The sequence below is a fragment of the Crinia signifera genome, chromosome 1 (genome assembly GCF_055691185.1).
Source record: "Crinia signifera chromosome 1, ASM5569118v1, whole genome shotgun sequence".
Taxonomy (NCBI): Eukaryota; Metazoa; Chordata; class Amphibia; order Anura; family Myobatrachidae; genus Crinia; species Crinia signifera.
This window is the reverse complement of record NC_139217.1, coordinates 265,484,357-265,510,321: the sequence shown is the minus strand read 5'-3', so window position 1 is coordinate 265,510,321 and position 25,965 is coordinate 265,484,357. Positions and strand designations below refer to the sequence as shown.

Below are 25,965 nucleotides of genomic sequence, written 5' to 3'. Positions count from 1 at the left end.
AACATGTGAAAACACATGAAAAAGTAAACAGAGTTCAATATAGTTTGAGTTTAAATAGTGGTGTCACATTGAGTAAATTGGAAATTGTGTTCCAAATTTGATAAGATATCCATTTATAATGCAGGGTTGCCGACTTTAAAAAAATCCTCTCCGGGAGAAGCCCGGAGAGGAATCTTGCATTACGAGTTTTGGGGGCGGGGCTTAACTGTGATGTCATTAAGCTCCGCCCCCATTACATCAAATAGCAGAAATAACTGATATCCATGGAGGGGGCGGGGCTAAAACGACACGATTGTGCCGTTTTAGCTCCGCCCCCTCCCCTGAGACCCGCGGATTGCGGCATATAAATGCCGCGATCGGGGGGCTCAGTGGGGGTCCCCCTGATTCTGGGAGGGTTGCCCACCCTTCCGGGGGCCGGGAGGAAGGACCCGATTTTCGGGAGACTCCCGCAAAATCCGGGAGGGTCGGCAACCCTGTTATAATGTAGTTGTGGTAAAATTGATACAAAGGAAAATAAAGAATTTTTTTTTAGATCACTTTCAGTGCTTATAACATTTCTCTAGTACTGTATTTTCACTATATACGGGCAACCAACCTATCGTCCGGCTGATCAAGCGCGAGGACGTTGTGATACGGATGACGTCATCGGCAAGGGACACCGGGTGGACGGACAGGATGCGCCGCAGCCCCAGACACGGTGGTGGAAGGTGATATAGGTAAGCTGTTCATGTATGGTTTGTTGAGCCTGATGATGAGCTAAATAAAGCGCAAAACGTTACTGGACATACCAAGCCTCTGTCTCATTTTTTGTTGGTCGTGACAAGTCTCTTTGAGTGCCTGCTATACATCAGATATACTGCCTGGAGTGTGTCTCTGAGGAAGGCAGTGCACCTGGGCATTATTGGTTTAAGAGGATCACTGTGAGTACCAGCATATCCATAATATATATATATATATATATATATATATATATATATATATATATATATATATATATATATATATATAGTCTCAGCAGGCTGGCACTCCACCTTTCAAAGGAGATGATACTTGCCTGGGTGCCTACCAAGGTACAAGACCAAACTGTATATGGGGCAATAGGGCGGCACTCACCAGGACTTAAAGAATGAAAAAAAACAGTCAGACCACTTTGGGGTTCTCCGTTCGATGTTTCAGTCGCTTAGACTTTTATCAAGAACTTTGGGCATACAATTATGTTTATATAAAGGACACTGTTTTACATAGCCTGCGAGTGCCACCATTCTTCTACCTGTGATTATATATATATATATATATATATATATATATATATATATATATATATATATATATATATATATATATATATATGGGGCAATAGGGCGGCACTCACCAGGACTTGAAGAATGAAAAAAAACAGTCAGACCACTTTGGGGTTCTCCGTTCGACGTTTCAGTCGCTTAGACTTTTATCAAGAACTTTGGGCATACAAAGTATGCCCAAAGTTCTTGATAAAAGTCTAAGCGACTGAAACGTCGAACGGAGAACCCCAAAGTGGTCTGACTGTTTTTTTTCATTCTTCAAGTCCTGGTGAGTGCCGCCCTATTGCCCCATATATATATATATATATATATATATATAATCACAGGTAGAAGAATGGTGGCACTCGCAGGCTATGTAAAACAGTGTCCTTTATATAAACATAATTAAAAGTGCATACAAGCTCCGACGTTTCGGGGATACAACCCCGTTTTCAAGGTGCAGAATAGTGACAAAGTAACATGTAAGACTCTTACCTTTAAAGGCAGAAGAAGAGTATTCTGCACCTTGAAAACGGGGTTGTATCCCCGAAACGTCGGAGCTTGTATGCACTTTTAATTATGTTTATATAAAGGACACTGTTTTACATAGCCTGCGTGTGCCACCATTCTTCTACCTGTGATTACATTGTGCCATTGGGAGGCACCGCAGCAGACGTTGTGCTAAGGACCGAGTGCCAGCCCGCACACTGAAGTTACAAATTGGAGACCTTCATTTGTGGGTCCCCACTGGGGCAGGGCACCCCTGAATTTCCATCCTCTCAGTGGAGAGAGCAGAGTGTGAACTATCACTTTTTCATCGTGGACACAGGATACAGCAACACTATTGCACTTTTGCTTCATTCCTCAAGTATGAGGTCTTGTCTACACACATGAACTTTGATTGCACTAAGCACTTTGGTATGTCTGGCACCATTATCCAGACCTGAAGCGATTCAGCACACAGGATTGATTTGCAGCAGCAATTCCTTAAAGGGACAGCACTGCACAGAGGGTCCTAAATGGCAGTTTTTGCACTAAGTCACCACAGAGTGGCAGCAAAATTAGCGGTACTAGATGGAGCCATCTGATAACCCAAGGGGCTATGCAAGCGTCCAAATGGGAAGAGGACATGTATACGGCTTTACAGAGGAGGATGTCACCAGAGTATTATTCAATGAACAGCTAGCATCACAGGAAGACTACAATGGGGTGGAAGATCTGTACCAACAAATGTTCAGATTGAAAAAAAGAGAATCTGACTTCCAGCTCCATGGAATTGCTCTCTCTGATTATTTCAGAGAGAAAATGATCCCAAGGGGCTTTAGGGTGCGTAACGTTCCCACCACGGGCGTTACAACCCGGAGTTCTGCAGCAAATGGGTTGGCATCCTCAACCGCTGCAGTTTGGATTTAGTACTATTTTTCATTGAGGAGGCGGGCCGCGAGTTGGCCATAACCAAAGAAAAAATTGACCAAATTGAACCCACATTCAAAACAGCAGCAGCTGGAGACAACAGCCAGAACTGGCTTAGCAAATTACAAAGCCAAGTGGACCAATACCATCGTGAACTGGTCAAATTTAAAAAATCCAAATTTGCTGCAGTCAAAGAGGATTATGACACCAACAAGGTCTACAAGTGGGTCATGGGAGGTGATCCTATATCCCAAAGACAATATAATGCAAGGGCCAAACACCACTGGCGGAAGCGAAGGGAGCGTCCTGGCAGAGATACGGCCACCTCTAATAGTGACAGTGAATTTGCTTACAATGATGTAGACAGCATCCCCACAACATCCCAAACTCCTCGGGACGATCCTGCAACGTCCACAGGGAGAAGAAGAGGCAGGCCACCCGTAGGGGCGGGCAAAATAAGAGGAACTGCAACAAGGACAACTCCAAGAAATCCGCGATAATAAATTTATTGTCACGGATATTCAGCAAGGAAGAAACATCAATATTAGAAAAGGGACTCTCATTTATTCCCACAAACGACCATGATGACCTACAATGGGGAATTGACCTTTACAAACTAGGACGCAAATTAAGGCTGAAGGAACACTTTCAACAGGTTCCAGTGAATCCCTCCCCTGCCCCCCACCAAGCTTTCATCAACTCCAGGAAGTCCTCTAAGTTTGACCCAACATCAACAAATCCTTCCATCAAGACATTCGTAAGACTATTGGATGACTCAGTTACTAAGCACCAATGCCGCAAAAACACGACACCATAACATATCTAAAAAAGAACGGATGGCGCTGCATCAACTAAGTTCGTATAAAGATACCATATTCCGCCCAGCGGACAAAGGCGGAGGCATCCTCGTGATGGACCTCGATGACTACAGATCTGAAGCCTTAAGACAACTAAATGATAACAACACTTACAGGAAACTCCCCAAGGATCCCACCAATGAATACAAAAGAGAATTAGACTCCATTTTGGATGACGCAGCAAATAACAACATTATATCCAGCGATCTAGCTAGATCACTTAAACAAGACTTCCCAATTTGTCCTGTGTTCTTCACAGTGCACAAGGACACTGAGCATCCGCCAGGCAGGCCCATAATTTCCGCCAGGAACGCTTTATACCATCCAATATCGGCATTCCTAGATCAACTACTACAGCCATTAATTCTGAGACAGCCGAATCATATAAAAGACACCACAAGCTTCCTTAAATTACTACAACAACATAATGAAGAAATTGACAATGCTTGGCTATGCACCATGGACATCTGCAGCCTATACACGGCCATTCCGCACCGTGAAGGACTGGAGGCTATGAGAGCATTCCTAAACAAAGAGAAAATGGAAGAACTTGATGTTGAGCTATTCATGGTGCTCTTGGAACTAATCCTAAAGAGAAATAATTTCTTATTCGATGGAGCCTACTTCCTGCAAACGAGCGGTTGCGCGATGGGGAGCAATGTCTCCCCATCGTTCGCCAACGTCTTCATGATGCAGGAGGAAGTAAGTATGTACTTCATTGATGAGAACATCGCGTCCAAAATAGCACTATACTGTCGTTACATTGATGACGTGTTCCTAATATGGACTGGCAACAAGGAAGAGCTAGAAGATCTTATTCTAAGAATTAACCAAAGGAACTCGCCTATCAAAGTTACGGCACAAATTGAAGATGCATCCATCAACTTTTTAGATGTTCTGATATACAAGAAAAACAACACGCTACAGACGGCAGTTCACTACAAGCCAACTAGCAGGAACATGTTACTTAGAGCATCCAGTCACCACCCTAAAGCACTCAAAACAGGCCTGGCCAAATCACAGCTCATTAGGAGCGCCAGAATCACCAGCGTCCCCGAAGCCGTAGAAGAGGCTTTAGACAACGTGGTACACAGATTTGAGGAAAGAGGATATGACAGCAAAGTTCTCTGCAAACAAAAAGAGGAGATACAGCAGATGCCTAGGAGGCAACTTCTGGAACCTAAAATAAGGAAGACTGACGAAGTGGTACCCTGGGGAAGCAGATACTCCACATCAAGTCCGGTGATTCCCAGAGCATCTAGAGCCCTGTGGCCCATTGTGTCCACCGACAAAAGTCTACCGGTTTTCAAGAACAAAAGACCAATGACGTGCTTCTCTAGAGCCAAAAACATTAGAGATCGCATAGTCCACGCGGACATTACAGGGTTTGCCCAGGCCGTTAAGAATGAAGAAGCATAGACCACCTTTCTGAAACGAGCACCAGGGTGCTACAAGTGTGCACAATGCACCACCTGTCAGTCAATGATTACAGGAGCATCCTTTACTTTGAAATCGGCGGCCAAAACGTTTAAAATACAACACCTTGTTTCATGCAGATTGACACATGTGGTCTATCTGTTGACATGCCCGTGCGGACTGTGATATGTCGGCAAGACCGTCCAACCATTTAGGGAAAGGGCAGCAATGCACCGGTCTGCCATTAAGGCAGCTGTCACCAACAGAACCAAGGGACGCTCGTCAGATCAACCAGTGGCAAGACACTTTGCCGAACAGAACCACAACCTCAATGATCTGCGACATCAAATTATTGACCACGTTCCAGTAAACATAAGAGGCGGTGACCGAGCTTTCTTCAAGTGGAGGCACGATGGATTTTCAAATTAAGAACAGTACACCCAGAAGGCCTGAACGAGAGAATGCCTTGGAGTGTGTTTAAAGGACTCAGTGTCTGGTTAGGGAGCCACATAAATGATACTCCCATACTATGCATTCAGCAGCCCCGTAGGTAACCCTAGCTTAAAGCAGAGTTAGACAGTCAGCATTGCCCATATTATCTATATTAGTACCAGCATGTTCAAGGAGAACCCCAGAATCAGTTTTATATGTACACAAGTGCGTGAGGATCTCCAACAGCAGACACCCGGAGCCCTGCACGCACAGACGTATATAGTCATAACCCCAGCTGTACTATACTGTACCCAGCTAGAGTAAATGTTTAAGGCAGAATGTATTTACATGCACTGTGACCCTTAATGTACGCGTCTTTCACGACATGGACACTGACGCTTCTGTTTGTATTTTTGGTTGCCTAGGCCACACACGTAGCTCCCCGACAGCCGGACCGGAAGTGATGTACATGCCGCTTCCGTCCAGACGCCGGGCAGCACAGGTGATGGGCGCATTTCACTCTTCTCCTGCCTTTAAAGGTAAGAGTCTTACATGTTACTTTGTCACTATTCTGCACCTTGAAAACGGGGTTGTATCCCCGAAACGTCGGAGCTTGTATGCACTTTTAATTATGTTTATATAAAGGACACTGTTTTACATAGCCTGCGAGTGCCACCATTCTTCTACCTGTGATTACATTGTGCCATTGGGAGGCACCGCAGCAGACGTTGTGCTAAGGACCGAGTGCCAGCCCGCACACTGAAGTTATATATATATATATATATATATATATATATATATATATATATAGTAACACGCATCAGGTGGCACTCGGAGGCTGATTCAGTAACATTACATTTTCTCAATTTTTACGTTTGCGTCGTAACTGTACTGATTTAGAGACATTTAATAATCAGTCAGATATCTATGTTGAGAGGTTTAAGGAACGGGGTTATCCAGCAAAAATCATAGACTCTGCTCTTAACAGAGCTAGGATGTCCGACCGAGATACCAATCTTCAATATAAAGATAGACAGCAGGTTGTGGAAAATGAAAATAATGCTGACTGTCTCTTTATTACTAAGTACAATACAGGTGAAAGGAAAATTGCTAACATGCTGGCAAAACACTGGCATATTCTCAAATGTGACCCGATTTTGGGTCCACATATTGGTGATAAGCCAAAGGTAGTATACAGAAAAGCTAAAACCATTAACGCTTGGGTATCTAAAAGCCAGTTAGAACCTCTGATTGATAAACCGTCTGTTAATATGTCTTCGTTTCTGAGTTTAAAGGGTTGCTTCTCCTGTGGCCGCTGCAAAGTCTGTCCTTTTGTTTTAAAGTCTCAGACATATACCTCAGCTGCAAATATTAATTTTAATATCAAGCAATTTATTAATTGCAATTCAATGTATGTAATATATCTGTTGATTTGTCCGTGTGGATCCAGGTATATTGGAAAGACTAAACGCACTTTGAAAGTGCGCACCCTGGAACACATTAGAAACATCAAGCATGGTATTGAAAACCACAGTGCACCTCGACATTTTAAGAATGTACATAATTGCGATCCCTCTGGATTAAAAGTCATCGGTATAGAAATTGTTCCAGTAGGTAAAAGGGGCGGTGACAGGGACCGTGCCCTTCTAAGAAGGGAAACCTATTGGATTTTGACCTTGAATACGCAAACTCCTAATGGCTTCAATGAGGGGTATGAAATTACACCCTTTATAAATCGTTGAATGGATAACCTTTTTTACACTGGTTTTTATATATAATTTTTAATTAGAAAAATGTTCCATATTAGATTCTCATATAAAAACTCTTCGTTTTACTCTGGTCTTATAACATGCATTAATTTTATAAAAAAAATCAATATAATAGTTAAACTATTTTTAATATATATTTTCTTGCACAGGGGCTGGATCTGTGTTTGCTCTCTCCCATATATTTGAGCGGCCTAGCGTCACCAGGCACGCCCTCTGACGAAGTCTCCTGATGAAACGCGTTAGGGCGTGACCTGGTGACGTGTGCCGCTGCCTACCTGAGCTGCTCCCTCCGGCGTCTGTTCCTGACTGTGGTCCCGACATGCTGCGTTGCAGTGTGCCTACTACAGAGCCCCAGACGGCGGTTGGAGTATTGCCAGGCTTTTAGGATTCGTATCATGTGGTAACCAGTCCACTGCTGTTTCAATTTTGGTACGAGTCCTATCTTGAGTCTCGTTCTTGTGCAATATTGGTTAATAAAATCTTACTGTTTTACACTATGGAGCGCTCCTCCTCTATTCTTTTTTGAATATATATATATATATAGATATATATATATATATATATAGATATATATATCTATATATATAAATAAAGTTTTCCACACCAGTAGGTATGGAAGCAGAGCACTCTCCTTAAATCACAGTTCGGCCATGTGATATAAAAAAGAAAAGTTTTTAATTCCAGCTGGGTCAACACAGCATATAGCAATCAAGGTATACAAGCCCCGATGTTTCGATCCCAATATGGACCTTTATCAAGGAGCGTTTTTCAATGAGACATCAAGTAGTCAGCTGCCCAGGAACAGCCTGGACAAAGGCAGGGTCAGCCAGCTATATATATAGATATAGGCAATAACAATGATGAAATCATGAACAAATGTTAATCATTTAAAGGTGCCGTGCTGTTTATTCCAGATTACCAGATCAAATTCCAGATTACCTCCGGCAATAGCATGTGGGGGACTGCCAAAATCATTCTAGGTCTTTATTTACACATACTATATCTGGTAATCTCTGACCGCTTGTTGATTTAATCAGTTTTTTTTTTACTTTTCTTTACAGAGAAACTGGAGTATACTCCAGAGGTACTTGGCAGATCAGCACAATGCTTCTTTCTCCTAGAGCTACATAGCTAAACTACTCTTAATTTCTATATTCGGCTGCCTGGTAGACCAATTCTCCTCCTGAGTAAATAAAAAAGTAATGGCCCCTTGAAAGCACATTCCCATTATCGATCATTTAATCATATGCACCTCTATTTTCTTAATCCAGATTTGGTTCAACATTTTGGTACCTGTTTAGTTTCATAGCAGCAGTTACATACTTAGCGTAGCGTCCCTTTCAGAATCGGCCTCGTGTTCCCACTCCCAGCGTAGTTAGCGTAGTCAGTCAGAAGTAGCGTAGCATCCCTGTCTGCCTTACTTGTGTAGTTTCACGGTGTCAGCTTAAGCTACGTTATCAGCGTAGGCTGCCGCCGTGAAACTAAACAAGTAACTACTGTAGTGTTGCCGGGAACTGCATCTTTGTCCCCGCGTCCCTGGCAAGCCTAGTCAGTGCCTCTCTCACACCACCGGTGCCAGCATGATCCCATCTCTTTGGCGGAGAGGTGATCATGCTGGCGCCAGGTGAGAGGTGCTCCATCTGTTTGACACGCAGGAGCGTCCTAGATGCTCTTGCAATGATACGCTCCTGCATCTGAGTAGCTATTGCTCAGATGTATGATATGGCAGGTGTGAATGTGTTCCTGAAATAGAATAGAATAGAATCAACTTTATTGGCCATGTATGCTTGCGCACACTAGGAATTATTTGTGGATTACAGTGCAGCATCAGGCAGGGATGAAAAGGGGAGGGGGGAGACATTACATATATTACATAAAGACATTACATGCATTCCATTTCTAGCTACGACTATGGTGGTCAGGTCGCCAAGTAGGGACACGTTGTTTGGCTGTTGATATTGGGATTGCATTCACTGTGATTGGATTGTTCAGGTGATGGACGGCTAACGGAAAGAAGCTTCTTGCGGATCTGGACGTTTTGACAGGGATGGACCTGAACCGTCTTCCGGATGGTAGGATGTCAAACAGAATGTGACCGGGATGCAGCTTGTCCTTCGCGATCTTTTCAGTGTGTTTCCTTACCCTGGATGAGAACAGATCCCTTATCGGTGGGAGGTCGGTCCCTATGATCCTTTCCGCAGTCTTCACTACCCTCTGCAATTTTTTTTGTCGTTCTCGCTTGCGCCACCGTACCAGTTTGTGATCGAAGAACATAAGACAGACTCCACGATGGTGGTGTAGAATACGCACAGCAGTTCCTGTGGGATGTTGAGTTGCCTCAGGAAGAACAGGCGCTGTTGGGCCTTTTTGATGTTTGTGGTTATGTTTAATCCCCATCTTAGGTCGCTGGACATGGTTGTCCCTAGGAATTTGAAGGATTCAACCCACGACACCACTGCGTTGGCTATTGTTAGTGGGACTAGTGCATTTAGTTTTTTCATGTAATCGACCACCCTCTCAACTGTTTTGGTGGGGTTTAGATCGAGGTTGTTGCTGCTGCACCACTGTGTCAGCTTCTCTACTGCATGCCTGTATGCGGTCTCATCGCCATCCTTGATTAGGCCAATGATAGTGGTGTCATCTGCGAATTTGATGATTTTCACTGACTGCTCAGCTGAGGTGCAGTCATTCGTGTAGAGAGAGAAGAGCAGAGGGGAGAGGACCCATCCTTGGGGTGCTCCAGTACTGATTGTTCGCGTGCTGGATGAGAAGGCGCCAGCTTTGACCACCTGTTCCCTTGCTGTTAGAAAGTCCACTATCCATGAGCATGTTGATCCCGGGACTCCTATGGAGAGGAGTTTTGGCTGCAGGATGCCGGGGACGATAGTGTTAAATGCTGAACTGTAGTCCACGAATAGGACTCTCTCATAGGTGCCTTGGTGGTCGAGGTGTTGTAAAATATGGTGCAGCCCGAGGTTGACCGCATCCTCTACACTTCTGTTCACCCGGTAGGCGAACTGCATGGGGTCAAGGTGAGAGTTCGTCACTTCTCTCAGGTGCTTCAGTACTAGTCTTTCGAATGCTTTCATGGCCACTGAGGTTAGTGCAATTGGGCTGAAGTCATTTAGGTCCTTCGTGGGTGTTTTCTTAGGGACCGGGACAATGATAGAGTGTTTGAAGCAGGCAGGAACCTTGCACAAGTCCAGGGAGGAGTTGAATATCGTTGTGAAGATGGGGGCGAGCTGAGCTGCACAGATCCTAAGGCTGGATGGTGACACACCATCCAGTTCCGCAGCCTTTTTAGGTTTTATTATTTTGAGTACTGCTTCTACCTCGCCTTGGTCCACGTGGAGGGCCTGGGTATGGTGGTCTTTGCGATGGAGTGGGGAAGGTACGGCCTGCTCAAATCTGCAGTAGAACTTGTTCAGGTCTTCTGCAAGTTCATTGCTGGTTTCAGACTGTGGTTGGGCTTTCTTGTAATTTGTGATGGTTTGCATGCTCTTCCATACTGCTGCAGGGTCCTTTGCTGTGAGGCTGTGGGTCAGCTTGTTTGTTTATTCCCTTTTTGCGAGTTTGATACCCCGAGTCATGGAGTTCCTGGCTTCTTTGTACTGTGCCCTGTCCCTGCTGCTGTATGCCTCCTCCTTGGCTTGGCGGAGTTTCCTGAGCTGGCTACCGAACCATGGCCTGTTGTTGTTGAAGGATCGGATTTGCTTGGTTTGTACACATAAGTCCACGCAGAAGCTCATGTAGGATGTGACTGCTTCCGCTAGTTCATCTATGTCAGAGGCAGAGGCTTCGAACACTGTCCAGTCAATGCAGTCGAAGCAGGCCTGAAGCTTTGTTTTTGCCTCGATTGACCAGTTTTTGACAGACTTGATAACAGGCTTAGCTGTCTTTAGCTTCTGGATATATGTCGGAAGAAGGTGGACTATGCAGTGGTCGGAGAGACCCAGTGTTGCATGGGGTAAGGATCAGTATGAAGACTTTATGGTGGTGTAGCAGTGGTCTAGCGTTTGCCCCTCTCTTGTGTGGCACGTGACCTGCTGCATGTAATTTGGGAGCTCCTGGCTCAGGTTGGCACAGCTGAAGTCGCCGAGCACAATGAGCAGTGAGTCTGGGTGTCTTAGTTCGGTGTCCATTATCAGAGTGGCCAGCTGAAGTTGGGCTTCTGTTGGACTTGGTTGTGGGGGGATGTATACTCCTTCTAGGATAATAGAGGCAATTTCCCTAGGGGAGTAGAAAGGTTTGCATTTGATGGTAAGAGTCTCTAGTTGAGGGCTGCATGACTTGCCCAGGAGCTTTACATCGGTGCACCATCTGTTGTTAATGTAGAGGCAGATGCCCCCTCCTTTGAATTTGCCTGAGAGCTCTTTGTCGCGGTCGGCCCTGAAGAGGCTGAAGCCTGACAGAGTCACTGAGGATTCAGCGATATGGTCTTCCAGCCAGGTTACTGTGAAGCATAGGATGGAGGATCTTGCGGTGGCCGACCTTGCGTCTTGTATTAGCAGAGACAACTCATCCACCTTGTTGACAAGAGATCTGGTGTTTGATAGCAGGATTGCTGGAAGGGCAGATCTATGGCATCTGCTTTTCCACCTGACAGCGACTCCGGCCCAACAGCCCCTATTGCGGTTACTGCACCAATCGACCATGCCAGACTTCTCTGCTGGCCGCAACTTTGCTGAATCTTTTCTGCACAGGGCAGCAAGGGCAGCATGGACTGTGAGGGCCTCAGTAATTTCCATTTTTTTTTTTAAATCTTTAAACGGAGGCATTATCCCCTGTCACATCTTGTAAGCCAGGTCCAGCATATCTCCATTGCGTTGACCCACTGCGGATCTCTTGTGTCGCCATATAAATAAAGCATAATAATAAGGATGTGCTGTTACTTATGGGCCGGTGATCTGGACTTGCCCCACAGACTAAAAGTTGCCAGCCAGCACTACGGCACCCCCACTATCCACGGCAACCCAAAGCATTTTACAGGAACTCAAAAAACATCGATTTACTGGGGCTAGATCATGCCAAATAAATCTATTTGCCTTTTTGGTAACCAAAGTAATAGATCAAGGAGGGCCCAAAGAGGTAGCTGATCTAGACTTTAGTTTAGGCTTTTGACATATTCCACATTGCAGACTGTGAAAGTAACTGGAAAGTTTGGAATTTCATTCTATGGGGGATTGAATGGATAAGATCTTGTTTGCGGGATAGGAAGCAGAGTTGTAGTAAATGGAGTGTATTCATATGAGGGAAAGGTTATCAGTGGAGTACCCCAGGGAGCTGTACACAGGCCAGTGCTTTGTTGGTGACATTGCGTATTACTGATAGTAAAGTATGCCTTTTTTGCAGCTGACACAAATGTATTCAACAGGTTAGGCACATTAGGAGGGGTAAAACAAATGATTGAGGATGTAGGTATACTAAATGAATGGGCAAGTTCAGTTTGAAGTCTAATAATACAAAATTATGTGCTGGGGTCTCAAAAACCAAAAGGCTAAATATAGTATCAATGGCATTATAATTAGATATGGGAGTCGGACATTTTTGCTGGTTTTGGTTCTAATTCATTTTGGGTGTGGCTCGTTTTGGTTGTTGATTTTTTTCTCCCCGTAAGACAGAGAACCTGCGCTATAAACAGTCACTGACTCTCAATACAAGTCTACAACACAGGGCAGTGAGGGCACAGGGCAGGTCATGGAGCACAGCACAGGGCAGTGAGGGCACAGGGCAGGTCACGGAGCACAGCACGGAGCACATGGCACGGAGCACAGCACAGGGCACACGGAGCTTCCCAACCACCCTATTCCCTCTCCAAGATTGGAGTGACGATGGCGGGGCACGCGTGCGTCTTTTATAAGATCCCGCTCCCGCGAGAATCCGACAGCGCGATGATGACGTTCGGCCTCGTTATTGGTGCGGAATTCAGGCGGGAACTCCCGAGCCGACTCGGATCTGACCCGGATCCCCGGTATTCGGATCTGTCGGATCTCGGGGATCCGGACCCGCTCATCTCTAGCGCTAACCCTCTCTTTTCCAAGGATGATTGATATAGTTGTCTTTTAAACAACCCAGTATAGATTTAGTAGGGCCCCTAGAGAAATTGGCATGTGGCCACCAGTATGAATTGGTGGTACTACTATCTTGGGGCAATACCTAGCATGGTTCAATTGTATGCCCAATCGGAAATCCCTAAAGAAATTGTTATTGAACAGGGTATGCCTTTTATTATCAGGCTAATAAAGGATATGTGCAGGTGGTGGCTGGCAACTTTTAGTCTGCAGGCAGGGCCGGCGCTACCCACTCAGCAGCTCCTGCAAAGCAGGGAGGCGCCATGCTGAAAATGCGCTGTCTCCCTCCCTGCTCTGCTAAAGCTGCCTCAGCCCTCACTGTCACTGCCTCCTGCACGCCGTCCACGGCACCTGTCTGACAGTGGGCGGGCGGCAGTATAAAGAGCTGCTCCCTGCACCGCACACACACTGTCCTCCTCCTGCGACCTGCCCCCTCTTCCTCATGGACACTTGCGCTGAGGCATGATGCGCTGTCTGTGAATGCCTGGATGACATGTCATGTCCGGATCCGCCCCCAACCCATTGCTCCCTGCGTCTGTCAAACAAATGACGAACAGGCAGCAGCGCCACCTCCCCTTCCTTCCCTCTTCTCAGTGTGCTGTGCCAGTGCCAGTCCTCAACACTCCGCCCCCTCTATCTCCTCTCCTCTTCTTCTGTCTCCTCCTTCTCTCCCCTCCTTTCCCCCTCAGTCACAACAGGGGTGTAATGGCTTCCTCAGCGTCCTGCCTACGCAGATAGAAGAGGAGGTGTAAGCCCCAGGAGACAGGGAGGGGTTAAAACCTAGCCTGCCCCGACAGCCTGTGACGGAGGGGGCCAGGAGCGCAGCAGATTGGAGGAAGGGAAACCTGAGGACTCACGTGAGGAGCAGCGTGAGGCTGGCGGCGCGGGAGAGAGAGTGACCGGGAGCGGACCAGGCGCCGAAGAAGCGGACGTCAGAGCGGCTGACGTCAGGTGACCCCCGCCGACCCTTAGAGAGGGAGGAAGAAGACGCGGCAGGGGAGACCGTCAGTGCTCAGCCGGAGGGAGAGCGCGGAGAGGCTGGTGACCCCCGCTGACCTCCCTGGCTGTCAGCCGCGCCAGCCACGCACATAGGGACTAGAGAGAGGGAAGAACCCCTCAGTGTAAAACCCCCGCCAGCCGCACATACAGCGCGGGAAGTAACCCCCGCTGACCCGCACTCGAGCGGGAGCAAGGTGGAGGGGATCAGGGGCATTCCAACAGCCCTACCATTCAACGCCACCCAGCAGACAGACCAGAGGCCCCTGCAGCAGTGAAGGAGCCCAGCAGTGAGAGAGGGCCCAGCAATGAGAGTGAGCCCAGCAGTGAGAGCGAGCCCAGCAGTGAGGACCCAGCAGACCGCAGTGCCTCAGACCAGAGGTCCCCTGCATCGGTGCAAGGCCCAGCAGTGAGAGCCCAGCAGACAGCAGCACCTGGACCTCGGGGACGACAGAAGATCGAGACTGGTCGGAACCAGCGCCTGCAGCAGCTACAGGTACACACCGCATACCGTCCCCCCCCAACTAGCACACCCAGTTAAGTTGCCAGCCCAACACCCGTACCAGCCAGCAGCCCTGTGTAGCTGATTGCGGCAACGCCCAGGCGCCCGCAATAGCAGTCCCTGGAGGGTGCACAGCCCTGGCAAAGACCTACTGACCCCAGTCGGAATCCAGATCTTCAAGGACTTCCCCCTTCACTGCCCTTACCGTCCCTCATAGCCGCCCACTATAGTGGACTTAGTGCAAACCCCTGGAAAAGATAGGACAGCCTATCCGGATTTGTGATAGTTTACGTTTCCATCTTGGAAACATATGTAATGGAACACTAGTGCCACTTGGTGATTCAAGGACCAAATTGTGATCTCATATGGAATCCACCGGAAAAGCAACCAGCCCAATTAAGTCCTATGCATAGGCCTTTGCAGGGACTGACCGGTCTTAAGTATAGAAGGTGTACCCGGGTACTCAGAGTGGGTAGTGCACTGCTCTGATGTTAATTGGTTCATACATTTGTTAATATAACTGTTGTGGGAAAATTCACTCGTTTTCGCCCTGTCACTGTATGCTGCTGTAAACCGTGGGCCCGTACGCCGGTCCAGTGGAGATTAGTATTGGTTCCTCAAATCACAGTGACAGGCCGGGTACGGAGTGACTTAGAGTTACCGGTAGCTCCATAGGCCTTGTATGGTATCGAATGCGATACTGCTGTTTCTGCCTTGTGTAAGTTATATGGCATTTATTGTATGGTTATACCGTGGAATTACTGTTATCTTATTCCGTAAAAGAGGGTGATGCTTTAACTGACCGTTTTAGAATAAAAGGTCAAACCATTCCTGTGTCAAGTGTTCTGTGTCCATTCCTGCATCAAGAGAAGACTTCAGACTGAGATCCGTGAGTGCGGGGAAGCACGACCCCCACCGCATCCATGAGGTAACCCCTCTTCAGGTGTTTACAGAGGGACTGCACAAGAGTTAAACAGCAAAAGAACAGTGAATTTTTTATTATACATGTTTATAACAATTTTTTTAAATATTTGTAGATTTTTTTTATATTAATTTAAACACGTTTTAAATAATGGGCTGGGTTATGTGCCTAAAGGTGGCCATACACGCTGCAATAGCAGCGTGCAATGCGATTTGCACTCCTGCGGGCATCGCACAGTACAAAAAGTATGTGCTGCACATACTTTTTGTACTGCTTTCAGATCGCATCGCACACACATTGCATGCATGCCGTGCAATGCGATCTAGCACATAACGTATGCGATTCTCGCAGTGTGTAGGGGCACCTTTAGTGCCTGCAACATTTTGCGGACACAGCACTGAGATGGTGTATGCATACATGTACATACACCTGAGATCCTCCATAGGATTGCATGTTGCATATGATCCCACAATCGGGCTGCAGTTTGTTGCAATGGCAATGTGAAATTTATGGTTTTCAGGAGGGCGCCGGACACCCTAGCACCGGCCCTGTCTGCGGGGCAAGTCCAGATCACCGGCCCATAAGTAACAGCACATCCTTATTATTATGCTTTATTTATATGGCGACGCAAGAGATCCGCAGCGGGTCAACGCAACGGAGATATGCTGGACCTGGCTTACAAGATGTGACAGGGGATAATGCCTCCGCTTAAAGATTTAAAAAATAGAAATTACTGCGGCAGTGGCAAGTGGTGCAGACAGCAGCATCGGGCCCCATGATCTCCTTGGTCTGCACCGTCAATAGTTCCGCCCCTGCCCTTTTACATTTTTCTTTGATTTGTGTGCCCCATTATATATATTTTTTTCATTTTCGTAAACCCTATTATATATATATTTTTTTGACCCGTTATATTTTTATTTTATATTTGTGCCCCCTCAATTTTTTTGCTTATTTTTGTGCCGCTCCTCCAGGTGCTCAGCCTTGGAGCAGACAGGAACCATTTTCAGTCAAAATCCCGACGGTCAAAATCTCGACAGGGTCAAAATCCCGAATGGGTCAAAATCCTGACATTTCAAATCCCGACATTTAAAATCACGACAGTTAAAATCCCGACAGTTAAAATCCCGACAAGGACAAAATCCCGACATTTAAAATCCTGACAAGGTCAAAATACCGACATATAGAATGTACAGGTGAAACAGTCAACCTGACTTTCGGTCGACAGGTTGCAAGGTCGACATGGGTTTTTTCACTGTTTTTTAACCCGACATGTGTCGACAGGCGGTATTTCATGCCCTACCATCCACTAGGGTGTGGTGGGAGAATAAAATAGTGCCCGAAGCATTGCGACCGAAGTGAGTGATGCGAGGGGCTGCGGTTCACTTCCAACTGTGTACATGTTGACTGTGTCGACATTCGGGTAAAAAAACTGAAAAAACCCATGTCGACCTCGCGACCTGTCGACGGAAAGTCATGTTCACTGTTTCACCTGTACATTCTATATGTCGGTATTTTGACATTGTTGGGATTTTAAATGTTGGGATTTTTTCCTTGTCAGGATTTTAAACGTCGGGATTTTGACCTTGTCGGGATTTTGTCCTTGTCGGTATTTTGACCCATTAGGGATTTTGACCCATTAGGGATTTTGACCATCGGGATTTCATACCGAATCCCTCAGAGCAGCATCAGGCAGCCTTGCAATTGCTATGGCTACTGGAGACCAGTCCCAGGCCGAAAGGATACAGATGCAGTATGTCTGCATCCATTCCATATCCTACCGTACACGCTGCCTGGCCATCCGCTTAGCCACCGCCGCCCACATAGCCCCCACCAACAGAGGAGCCCCCGTCACGCGCCTCCGCACCTGAACAGGGCCATTTTTATGTATAAGATGGCCCACATAAATCGGCAATAGAGCAGCCCAGGGGCATATGGCGCCCTGCCTCCGGCCCAGCACACCACTGGATATGTGTCAGTTGCTAGTGGTGAAAATCCTCTGTACAGTACCTCTGTTTACTATCCACAAACAGACAATATAGTGGTCTAATCTATAAAGCATATGACCAGAAAGGCAGTGGTGCCAGAAAAGAAGGATTGAGATACCCTTGTTCCTTACCTGCATATAGGTACCCCAAGCCTCAATAGAGTTAAAAAAAAAAATGAGATATTGGGGCAGGTGTTATAAGCAGTTAGGAGCTGATTGGCTGGGCATTTACCACTCTTTAGCACTTTTGTGTGTGTGGTTGGAAACCCAGGGGGATTTTGCATATGTTACAGGAAGGTTGGGCACAACAGAGGCCTGGAGAATCCAATGTACAGTAGTATAGTTTGTCTCACATGTACAAGAGGTTGAGGAAGAAAATCACTTTGGTGCCTTAAAATTATGATACTACTGTGACAGTCTCTCTGGGCCTTATTCTGGTTGGTGCGGTCCGTTCCGAATTCTTTCGGAGGGCGCTTTTTAGCCGTCTGCGCACGCGTAGGCAACGCAATGCGCATGTGCCATGCATGGTCTCCGTACTCGTTCTCACTAATACCGTCCAGAAATGTTCACCGAATTGACTCGGGTAATATGGGCGTAATATGGGCGTCATTCGGCCCTACACAAGGGCGTGGTTTCAAAGTGGGCAAAACTGGGCGTAAATGTGGGCGTACACGAGGGAGTGCACGAACTCTGGTAGGCGTGCATTCGGACACGACACCGACTGCAAACGAACCAACACGCATGAAATATGCGGTCTTCATCAGCAAGTTTCACTTTGCGGAGACCACTTGTTCATGCGCTAGGCATTCGGTTCGCCCAATTAGTACGCCCGCACCTGAAGCACTCTCAGCTGAACACAATACAATCCACTCCTCTACCCATTAGTGATTAATTACACTCTTTACACAGGTTCAATTGGAAGCATTGCTGCCTAAATGGCCCATTACTAAATACAAAAATATATGCTGCAAACATGACTGCATTGTTGCTATTTTACACACATTTACACTGCAAGCAATGGACAGAAATTTGTGAGTATGTGTTAGTAATAATTAGCACATTGTAGAATATTGCATTTGACGTGCAATTATTATATAATATGCATACATAAAACATAGGTAAAGGGGCATCAATGAATTCATACCACTTAACATGAGGTAAGGGTTAATCTAAAGTGGTAGTAATGTGTTTAAATATCCATTAGGAAGTAATTGATTACAATAAAAAACAATCCATTTTTTATGAGGTTGCCTAATTGCATAAGTGTGTCATGTGGCAGATGTATGAGTTCTGATTACAGTAGTGTTGTTTGCGGAAATGCACCGAATCGGTGCGTACGGGCAGCTTCCCGTCCGTTCGGACGATGTAAGACCGTGCAGAATCTTTGTGTTCCTAACGCACACGCACAGTTTGGATGTAGTCCGAAAACACACCCTCTTCTTAGAGAGTCAGTCCGACCAAATGCGGATGACCTGTGGGCGTTTGTTCTTACAATGTCCGCACAGCGTGGCGTTCGGTCAGTTCCGAAAGAATTCGGAACGGACCGCACCAACCAGAATAAGGCCCTCTGTCCCTAGGAAAATATTTTGCTTCTAGTGCAATCCAAGAGTAAATTGGCAGGGGCTCTATGAGGTGGTAGAGGTACTATAGTTGCCCCTATTGTACTATAAGGTCTAACAAAGCAGGTACAGATTGACCACCGATTATCCGGCACCTGATGGTCCGAAACCTCCTATAAGCCGGACACATCAGGTCCCGGGGGAAGTTAGGGTTCTTAGGGTGTTAGATTGAAAAAAAGGTCTGTGGGAGGGATTATGAGTACTTAGGAGGGCAGTAGGAGGGTTTACAGAGGCAGTGGGAGGGTGTCAGGATGCAGGGGGGATTGAGTTGCGGGTGGGGGGTAGCACTGTGGGGACTGAGACACGCTGCTTGAGCCTGTGAGCAAGTGACAAGATGCGGGGCTCTGGCGGAGGAGCGAGCCCTGCTGCAGGGGTCACACTGCAGGAATCATGCTGCTTTAAAATGGTACCACCAATAATTCGGCAAATTTGCTGATCCGGCCCAATGCTGGAACCGATGATGCCAGGCAATCAGTGTTCCACCTGTATATCATGTAAAAAATTTTGAACCAAGGCATGATGATAATTTGGTGCTAATAGTGGAAAGGTCCTTGGCTTCCATAGAGCATACTTGTACACAGAGCAAAAGTACCTATCTAGTTAACATATACTTTCAAGACTGGGAATTACATCTTCCTAAGGTAGAGGCAGTGCTGGCCTTGTTAAGATCCACAGGGTTCACAATCACAGCTAACCCTGAGAAATGTGTACTGGCCCTGAGAGAAGTATAGCTATAGGTTACAGAATTGGACAGGGTCAGTTAAATCACATATAGGAAAAGTTGAAGCCATTTAATGTTCCACTATTTAATGTGCAAGCCTACCCACCAGGGGTCCAGTGGTGGAGTCTGGCAGTGCTCCAGAAGCAGCGGGAATGACAGCTGGATGCACCCAATGAGCCTTATTCTAGTTCACTCTTTCTGACAAATTCCTTCTTAGATGGACAAAACCATGTGCAGAGAGGTGCCCAGCGGCAGCTCCAGCGGTGGTGAGGATGACAGCCTAGTACACTGAGAGGGGACCAGGGCTGACACACCAGGTAGACATAAAAGCAGAGGTGGTGTCCTGTAAGTGCAGCAGGCTGGTTACTGCCCCCAGCTCCTGCTGGTAGAGTGGGTTTGCTAGCGCTCAGTTACCTTTTGAGCGAAGGGGCTGCAGAGTATTGAGCTGTCCAAGCCCACAGAAATGAATGTTCTTTAGCCGCCGCACTGACAGCGTGAGAGCTGTGCTGTGTGCCCGCAGTGATGACGCTGAACGCGACTTCCGGGTCCCGGCGCCTGGTTGCCAGGGCGACCCCAGCCGCGCTCAATTACGTCTAACTACAGGCTCTACTCGCAGCCGGGAGGAGACTTGATGTGGTGAGTGCTTGTATGCTTGTATGCCATGGGCGGGACATCTTTCCACATAAGAACTGGCACAGCCCCATGTCAAATCATCCTTGAAGAAGACCGCACAGCGGTTGAAACGCGTTGGACCAGAAGCATACAAGCACTCACCACATCAAGTCTCCTCCCGGCTGGGAGTAGAGCCTGTAGTTAGACGTAATTGAGCGCGGCTGGGGTCGCCCTGGCAACCAGGCGCCGGGACACGGAAGTCGCGTTCAGCGTCATCACTGCAGAGCCGGGCACACAGCACAGCTCTCACGCTGTCAGTGCGGCGGCTAAAGAACATTCAAAGAACGCCGCGGGACCTTCCGTGACCACAGCACAGGTGAGAGGTGTAGTGCGGGGGGACGGGACGCCAGCCCCTTGCACCACCCCCTGTGCCACATTTCCTCATTTGACCTTTTCCTCCCTCCTGTCTGCACTTGCGGACTTACTTACCTCACACCACGCCAGCAGCACCCCTCCCCCGTGCTGCCATTCCCAGTCCCTTTCTCTCCCCTCCCCCCCAGTGACTAAGAACCCACACCAGTGGGACCTGGACTTGCACTTATTCTTTAATCTTTTATCAATAAAGCAACTGTGCTTTTACACCACGTTATTTCTCCAGACCCATCATTACCATTGTTATAACCTGCATCACACCCAGCATTGAGTGATAGCTAACACTGGCACAGCATATCTGCACCACATAAGGCAACCTTCTGTGTATCCACGGAAGCTTGCTAGAAGGAGAGCGCATTGTATACCCAATCTGTATAAACCCAGCTCCTGCTGCACAGGACTAGTGCTGCGCACTTTTAGTCTTGCTATTCTCCTCCCACCTTTCATCCTCACATCCTCCCTGCATGCATATCTTATTGCTGCACATACCCATCTATAGAATCAAGAAAAGGTCCTATCTTTGAGTGATTCAAAATCAAATGAGGTACTTGTGTAGTTTCACAGTGCCACTTACGTAGTCAGCGTATTGTCCCTGTCAGCATCAGCGTTGTGTTCCCACAGTCAGCCTAGTCCACGTAGTCAGCTTTAGTCTGCGACTGTGTGTACGTTTGCGCCTAACCAGAACTTACGTAGTTCGAGTAGTCAGTCAGCGTTACGCAGTTAGCGTAGTCAGCCAGCGTTGTGTCAGCTCTTATTACATTGTGTGGGAACCATTGACCATTTTTACCCTGACTGACATGACAGGTGTGAATGTGTTCCTGAAACACCCCCACTATCCACATCAGCCCGAAGCGTGGTGAGAGGTACGCGTCCTCCCAACCTGTTCATACCCCCACTATCCACATCGGTGCGGAGCTAATTTACGCGCAGCGAGCCCCGTGAGGGGATGAGGATTACTTGACGTGTATTCCGCGTCTCCTCGCGGGGCGTGCTGTGTTCGCCTCTCTGCAGGCGCCCGCATAACTGACTCTCTGCTGGCGTCCGCCAGCTCACGGGATCTGGTGGTTACCAGCGCTATGTGAGAGGTGCTCACTAGGCTTGCCAGGGATGCCGGGAACAGACCTGCATCTCGCGGGGACAGTACGGTAACTACGCTGCCTGATGGGGACACTACACTGACTACACAGGGGTGCCGCGGGGACACCAGGCTGATTACGCTAGGCAGCCGTTGGCCTACGCTGAAAGCGTAGCGTGAGGTGACGCCATGAAACTACACAAGAACCACATATAATCTTTGAATACCATAACCTGTGTAATTCTCCAATGCTGTAGTGGTCCCCAACTCAGGTACTTTGCCACGTTGTAACTTTGCAGTATCTTCCACTTATGGATGGATTAGCCCGTCTTTCATTTTATTAGCACCATCAAGACCTCATTGCTCACAGAGGTTAATTGAACATCTCTATGTTGTCTTTTATAATCAGATAAAATCTGTTTAGTCACTTTGCCAAATGAATGATGGAAAAGGAGAACAAAGAAAGGGAGAAACTTGCACATATGTCTTAATAAAAACTATTTAAGCATTGACAGTTCTTTAGTGCAATGGTTAATTACTAAAACCAAACACTTAATGCTTTAAAAAGGAAACTAAAGTTAAGCTGACATTATTTTACAAAACCACGCTGTTCCAATACTTTGATGTTACTGTAAAGGTTAAGCAGGGTTTCAGCGAGATGCTTTTAATATCCTGGCGGTCAGGATGCCGGCGTTCGTAACTATACTTACCTGACCCCTGTCAGAATTCCCTCTTTCTGCCAGCCATCCGTATGTATCCCGTTTCAGCAGCTGGAATAGCACTCACAAATCACCCAGGCACCCAGTTCCTCAGGAATGGCCCTCCAATTCAATTCTTTCACAGCCATACACAATTCAGTCACTGCCACCAATTATCATTTTGGCAGCAGCAGAAATGGCGGTTTCTACCTATGGGCTGTAGGACTGCAGGCTAATGCCACAGCCGTGGGAACTTTTTATTCAAGGTCCCCCGCAGGGGTGGCAACAGGTCGGTCAGGCCCAGGTAAAATGAAAAAGCTTGAGACCCCCCCCCCCCCACACACACACACACACACACACACACACACACACACGCCACCATCCTTTCGGTAGGATGCACCAAAGTCTGCCAATGCATCCCGACACACATCGCCAGGCGCTTCAAATTCATAATAATCGCATTTGCACTAAAATATGCTATTATTAATGCAAAGGACAAGACTTCAGAGAAGAGTTGTCCTTTGCGATATGGCTCCGGGTATGGACTTCTGGGTAAGTGACCTGGGAAAAATATTGTATTCCAAAAGGAATAGGAGACTGCGCTGTTTTAATAAAATAACCTCTCCCTTGCCATGGATGATTTCAGATGATCAGAAACAATGGAGACTGGGTACTTATGTAGTATCTGGGCGCCCGGTTTTTTGATTGTATGCCTTAACTTAAGGCATACAATCAGTGCGATGCGATGCGATGCCCCGATTTTCCCATAGGATTCAATGTTAAAATGGACTGAGTCTATTTTAACATGGAATTCAATGGGAAAAAGGGGTCCTTTTCATACCCCTACTATCCAAGTGGGCATGGAGTTGGATATAAACCTGTGGCGAGCATAGCGAGCCACCGAGCCCGAAGCGTGGCGAGCGAAGCGTGCCCCGCGAGGGGACGGTATTCTGTGTCCCCTCGCGGGGCTCGCTACGCTCGTCACGCTTCGGGCTCGGTGGCTCGCTACGCTCGCCACAGGTTTATATCCAACTCCATGTCCACTTGGATAGTGGGGCAAGGAACAGGACCCCTTTTTCCCATTGAATTCTATGTTAAAATGGACTCAGACCATTTTAACATTGAATCCTATGGAAAAATCGGGTCCATCGCATCGCATCGCATCCGATTTGGTCGCATGCGATGCGATGCGATGCGCCCGATCCGACCCGATTTCTAAATCGGGCGCCCAGATACTACATAAGTACCGGAGACTGTTTGTATTTAAAAGCAAATAATTAGCAATTTATTATATAAACATTAAATATAGACAATACATCTAAATAGGCGGCCACCTAGAGCAATATATGTACTAGTACATTATATCAATATGTGTACACAAAACACATTAGAAAAAATACATTAAAAAAAATATAGAAAAAATATATAGAAAAATATTATAAACACTTTGAATAATGGATAATGAAAATGAACCACGTGACTTCCAGCAGATTTTTGTATACTCCGTATTGGATATTTTATAATTTCAGGAGAGCTGGTTTTAGCCCGTTTATTGCAGATGGGAGTCAAATGGCCACAGATAGCAGAGGAATAATTCCCTCACCAAAGGAAAGTTCTGGCCAATCAGGAGCCGACTTCCCTGGCTCCTGATTGGCCAGAATTAATTCTTAGTACAGACGCCGAGGAGGAAGGATCTCTGCGGCTCTGACAGTCGGGGAGCTTGCTGGAGTCGCCGGCAGCTTGAAAAAGAAGCAAGAAGATGGAAGAAGAAGGAAGAAGCCCTGGACTACGTCGGACCAAGCCAGAAGAACTTCCATGGAGGACCTGGGTGAGTTGGATTTCCTTCCACAGGTCCACCGTGGATTTCTTCGGACCCGGACCTGACGCCGACGCCGACATGAAGATCGACATGGTGAAGAATGATGACATGATCCGGAACCAGGACAAGGCACCGGATCAAGACTCTGGGACCTACCTACGGGATCAACTCTTGTGGGGTTGGGTTGGATTGGCACAGGTAAGTTTAGGGATAAATGGTCAGTATGAATCTATAGTAACCAACATGCACACCGTGGCTCCTTTTCTATAGGATTTTATGGCTGTGGTCTGCGGTTGGTGGTGCTCCCAAAAGAAGAGTTCAATGTTAGAACTAAAAAAATAGAGTCTGGAGGTGACTCGAAAGGGAACCCGACAAGGCTTTTTGGGGCACACTTATAAATAATTGACAAAATATATAATGCGAAAGTAATGATGTCTACATATTAAAACGTAACTTTTACTGATACAACATTTAAAATGAAGGTATGGTCCCTCCACTTCGAGGGAAAAAAATCAAAAAGAAACCCAAACCAATACTGGGTTTATGAATACGCACAGCGAAAATTATTTCATATTATACATCAACTGTTCCTCTTGAAATACACAATATTAACATATAGGAAATTGTTAGTCGTGGAGGAAAATGACAGTTGTGATGGCGCAGGACACACCTCCCTAGGTGTTCTGAGGATGTAAGAAATAGGGGGAATGAAAGGAAAGCTGGGGGACAGCAAGTATAGCAATAAGGCTTAAACTCTCACCGCGCTTTGGTCTCTACTGATATAATAGATTACAGCACCGACTATTCCCTGTTAGTTCCCCAGACAGGTACTGGGCCGGCCCAACACTGTTTAGCTTCTGGGTTCGGATGGTACCAGGCGCTTTCAGTGGGGTATGGCTGTAAGGTAAAGTAATTAAGAGAGTAGCGCTGGTGGGAGTAAGAATAAGAGTGAAAACAAATGTAGAGAGAGAGAGGGGGATGAATGTACCCTCGGTCCAATGAAAGATAGTGTTCCAGGTGTCAGGAATTGGAAGGTCTGATCACCTGGTTCACCCCGGGGTTTGTTTACACACTGTTTATTGAACAGAACAATTTTGGTTCGATCCACAATTGGGTTCCTGCAGGGGAGGTTCTGTTTGGGGGTAGTAGTCACCCTGAGACAGTCTCCACACCCTGTGATAGTCTCATAAATTATACAATAATGACCCCCAGGTTCACAGAGAAATACTGTAGTGGGGTTGAATAGCAAACTGTACAGACAATGTCACAGGATAGGCTAATTTAGGTTTTAAGATATATCCGCAGGTGATGAAGGGTCACATCTGTTTCTTAATCATAAGTAAAGAT

General features: G+C 46.8%; 1 long non-coding RNA gene and 1 pseudogene across 1 annotated transcript in view; one reads left to right on the top strand and one right to left on the bottom strand.

The window, feature by feature from the left end:
* LOC146028247 (uncharacterized) overlaps nt 1–25,965 on the top strand; it is a 78,754-nt gene that overhangs the window by 13,789 nt on the left and 39,000 nt on the right. The window lies entirely within an intron of this gene.
* Nucleotides 25,405–25,523, bottom strand: LOC146038276 (5S ribosomal RNA; annotated as a pseudogene).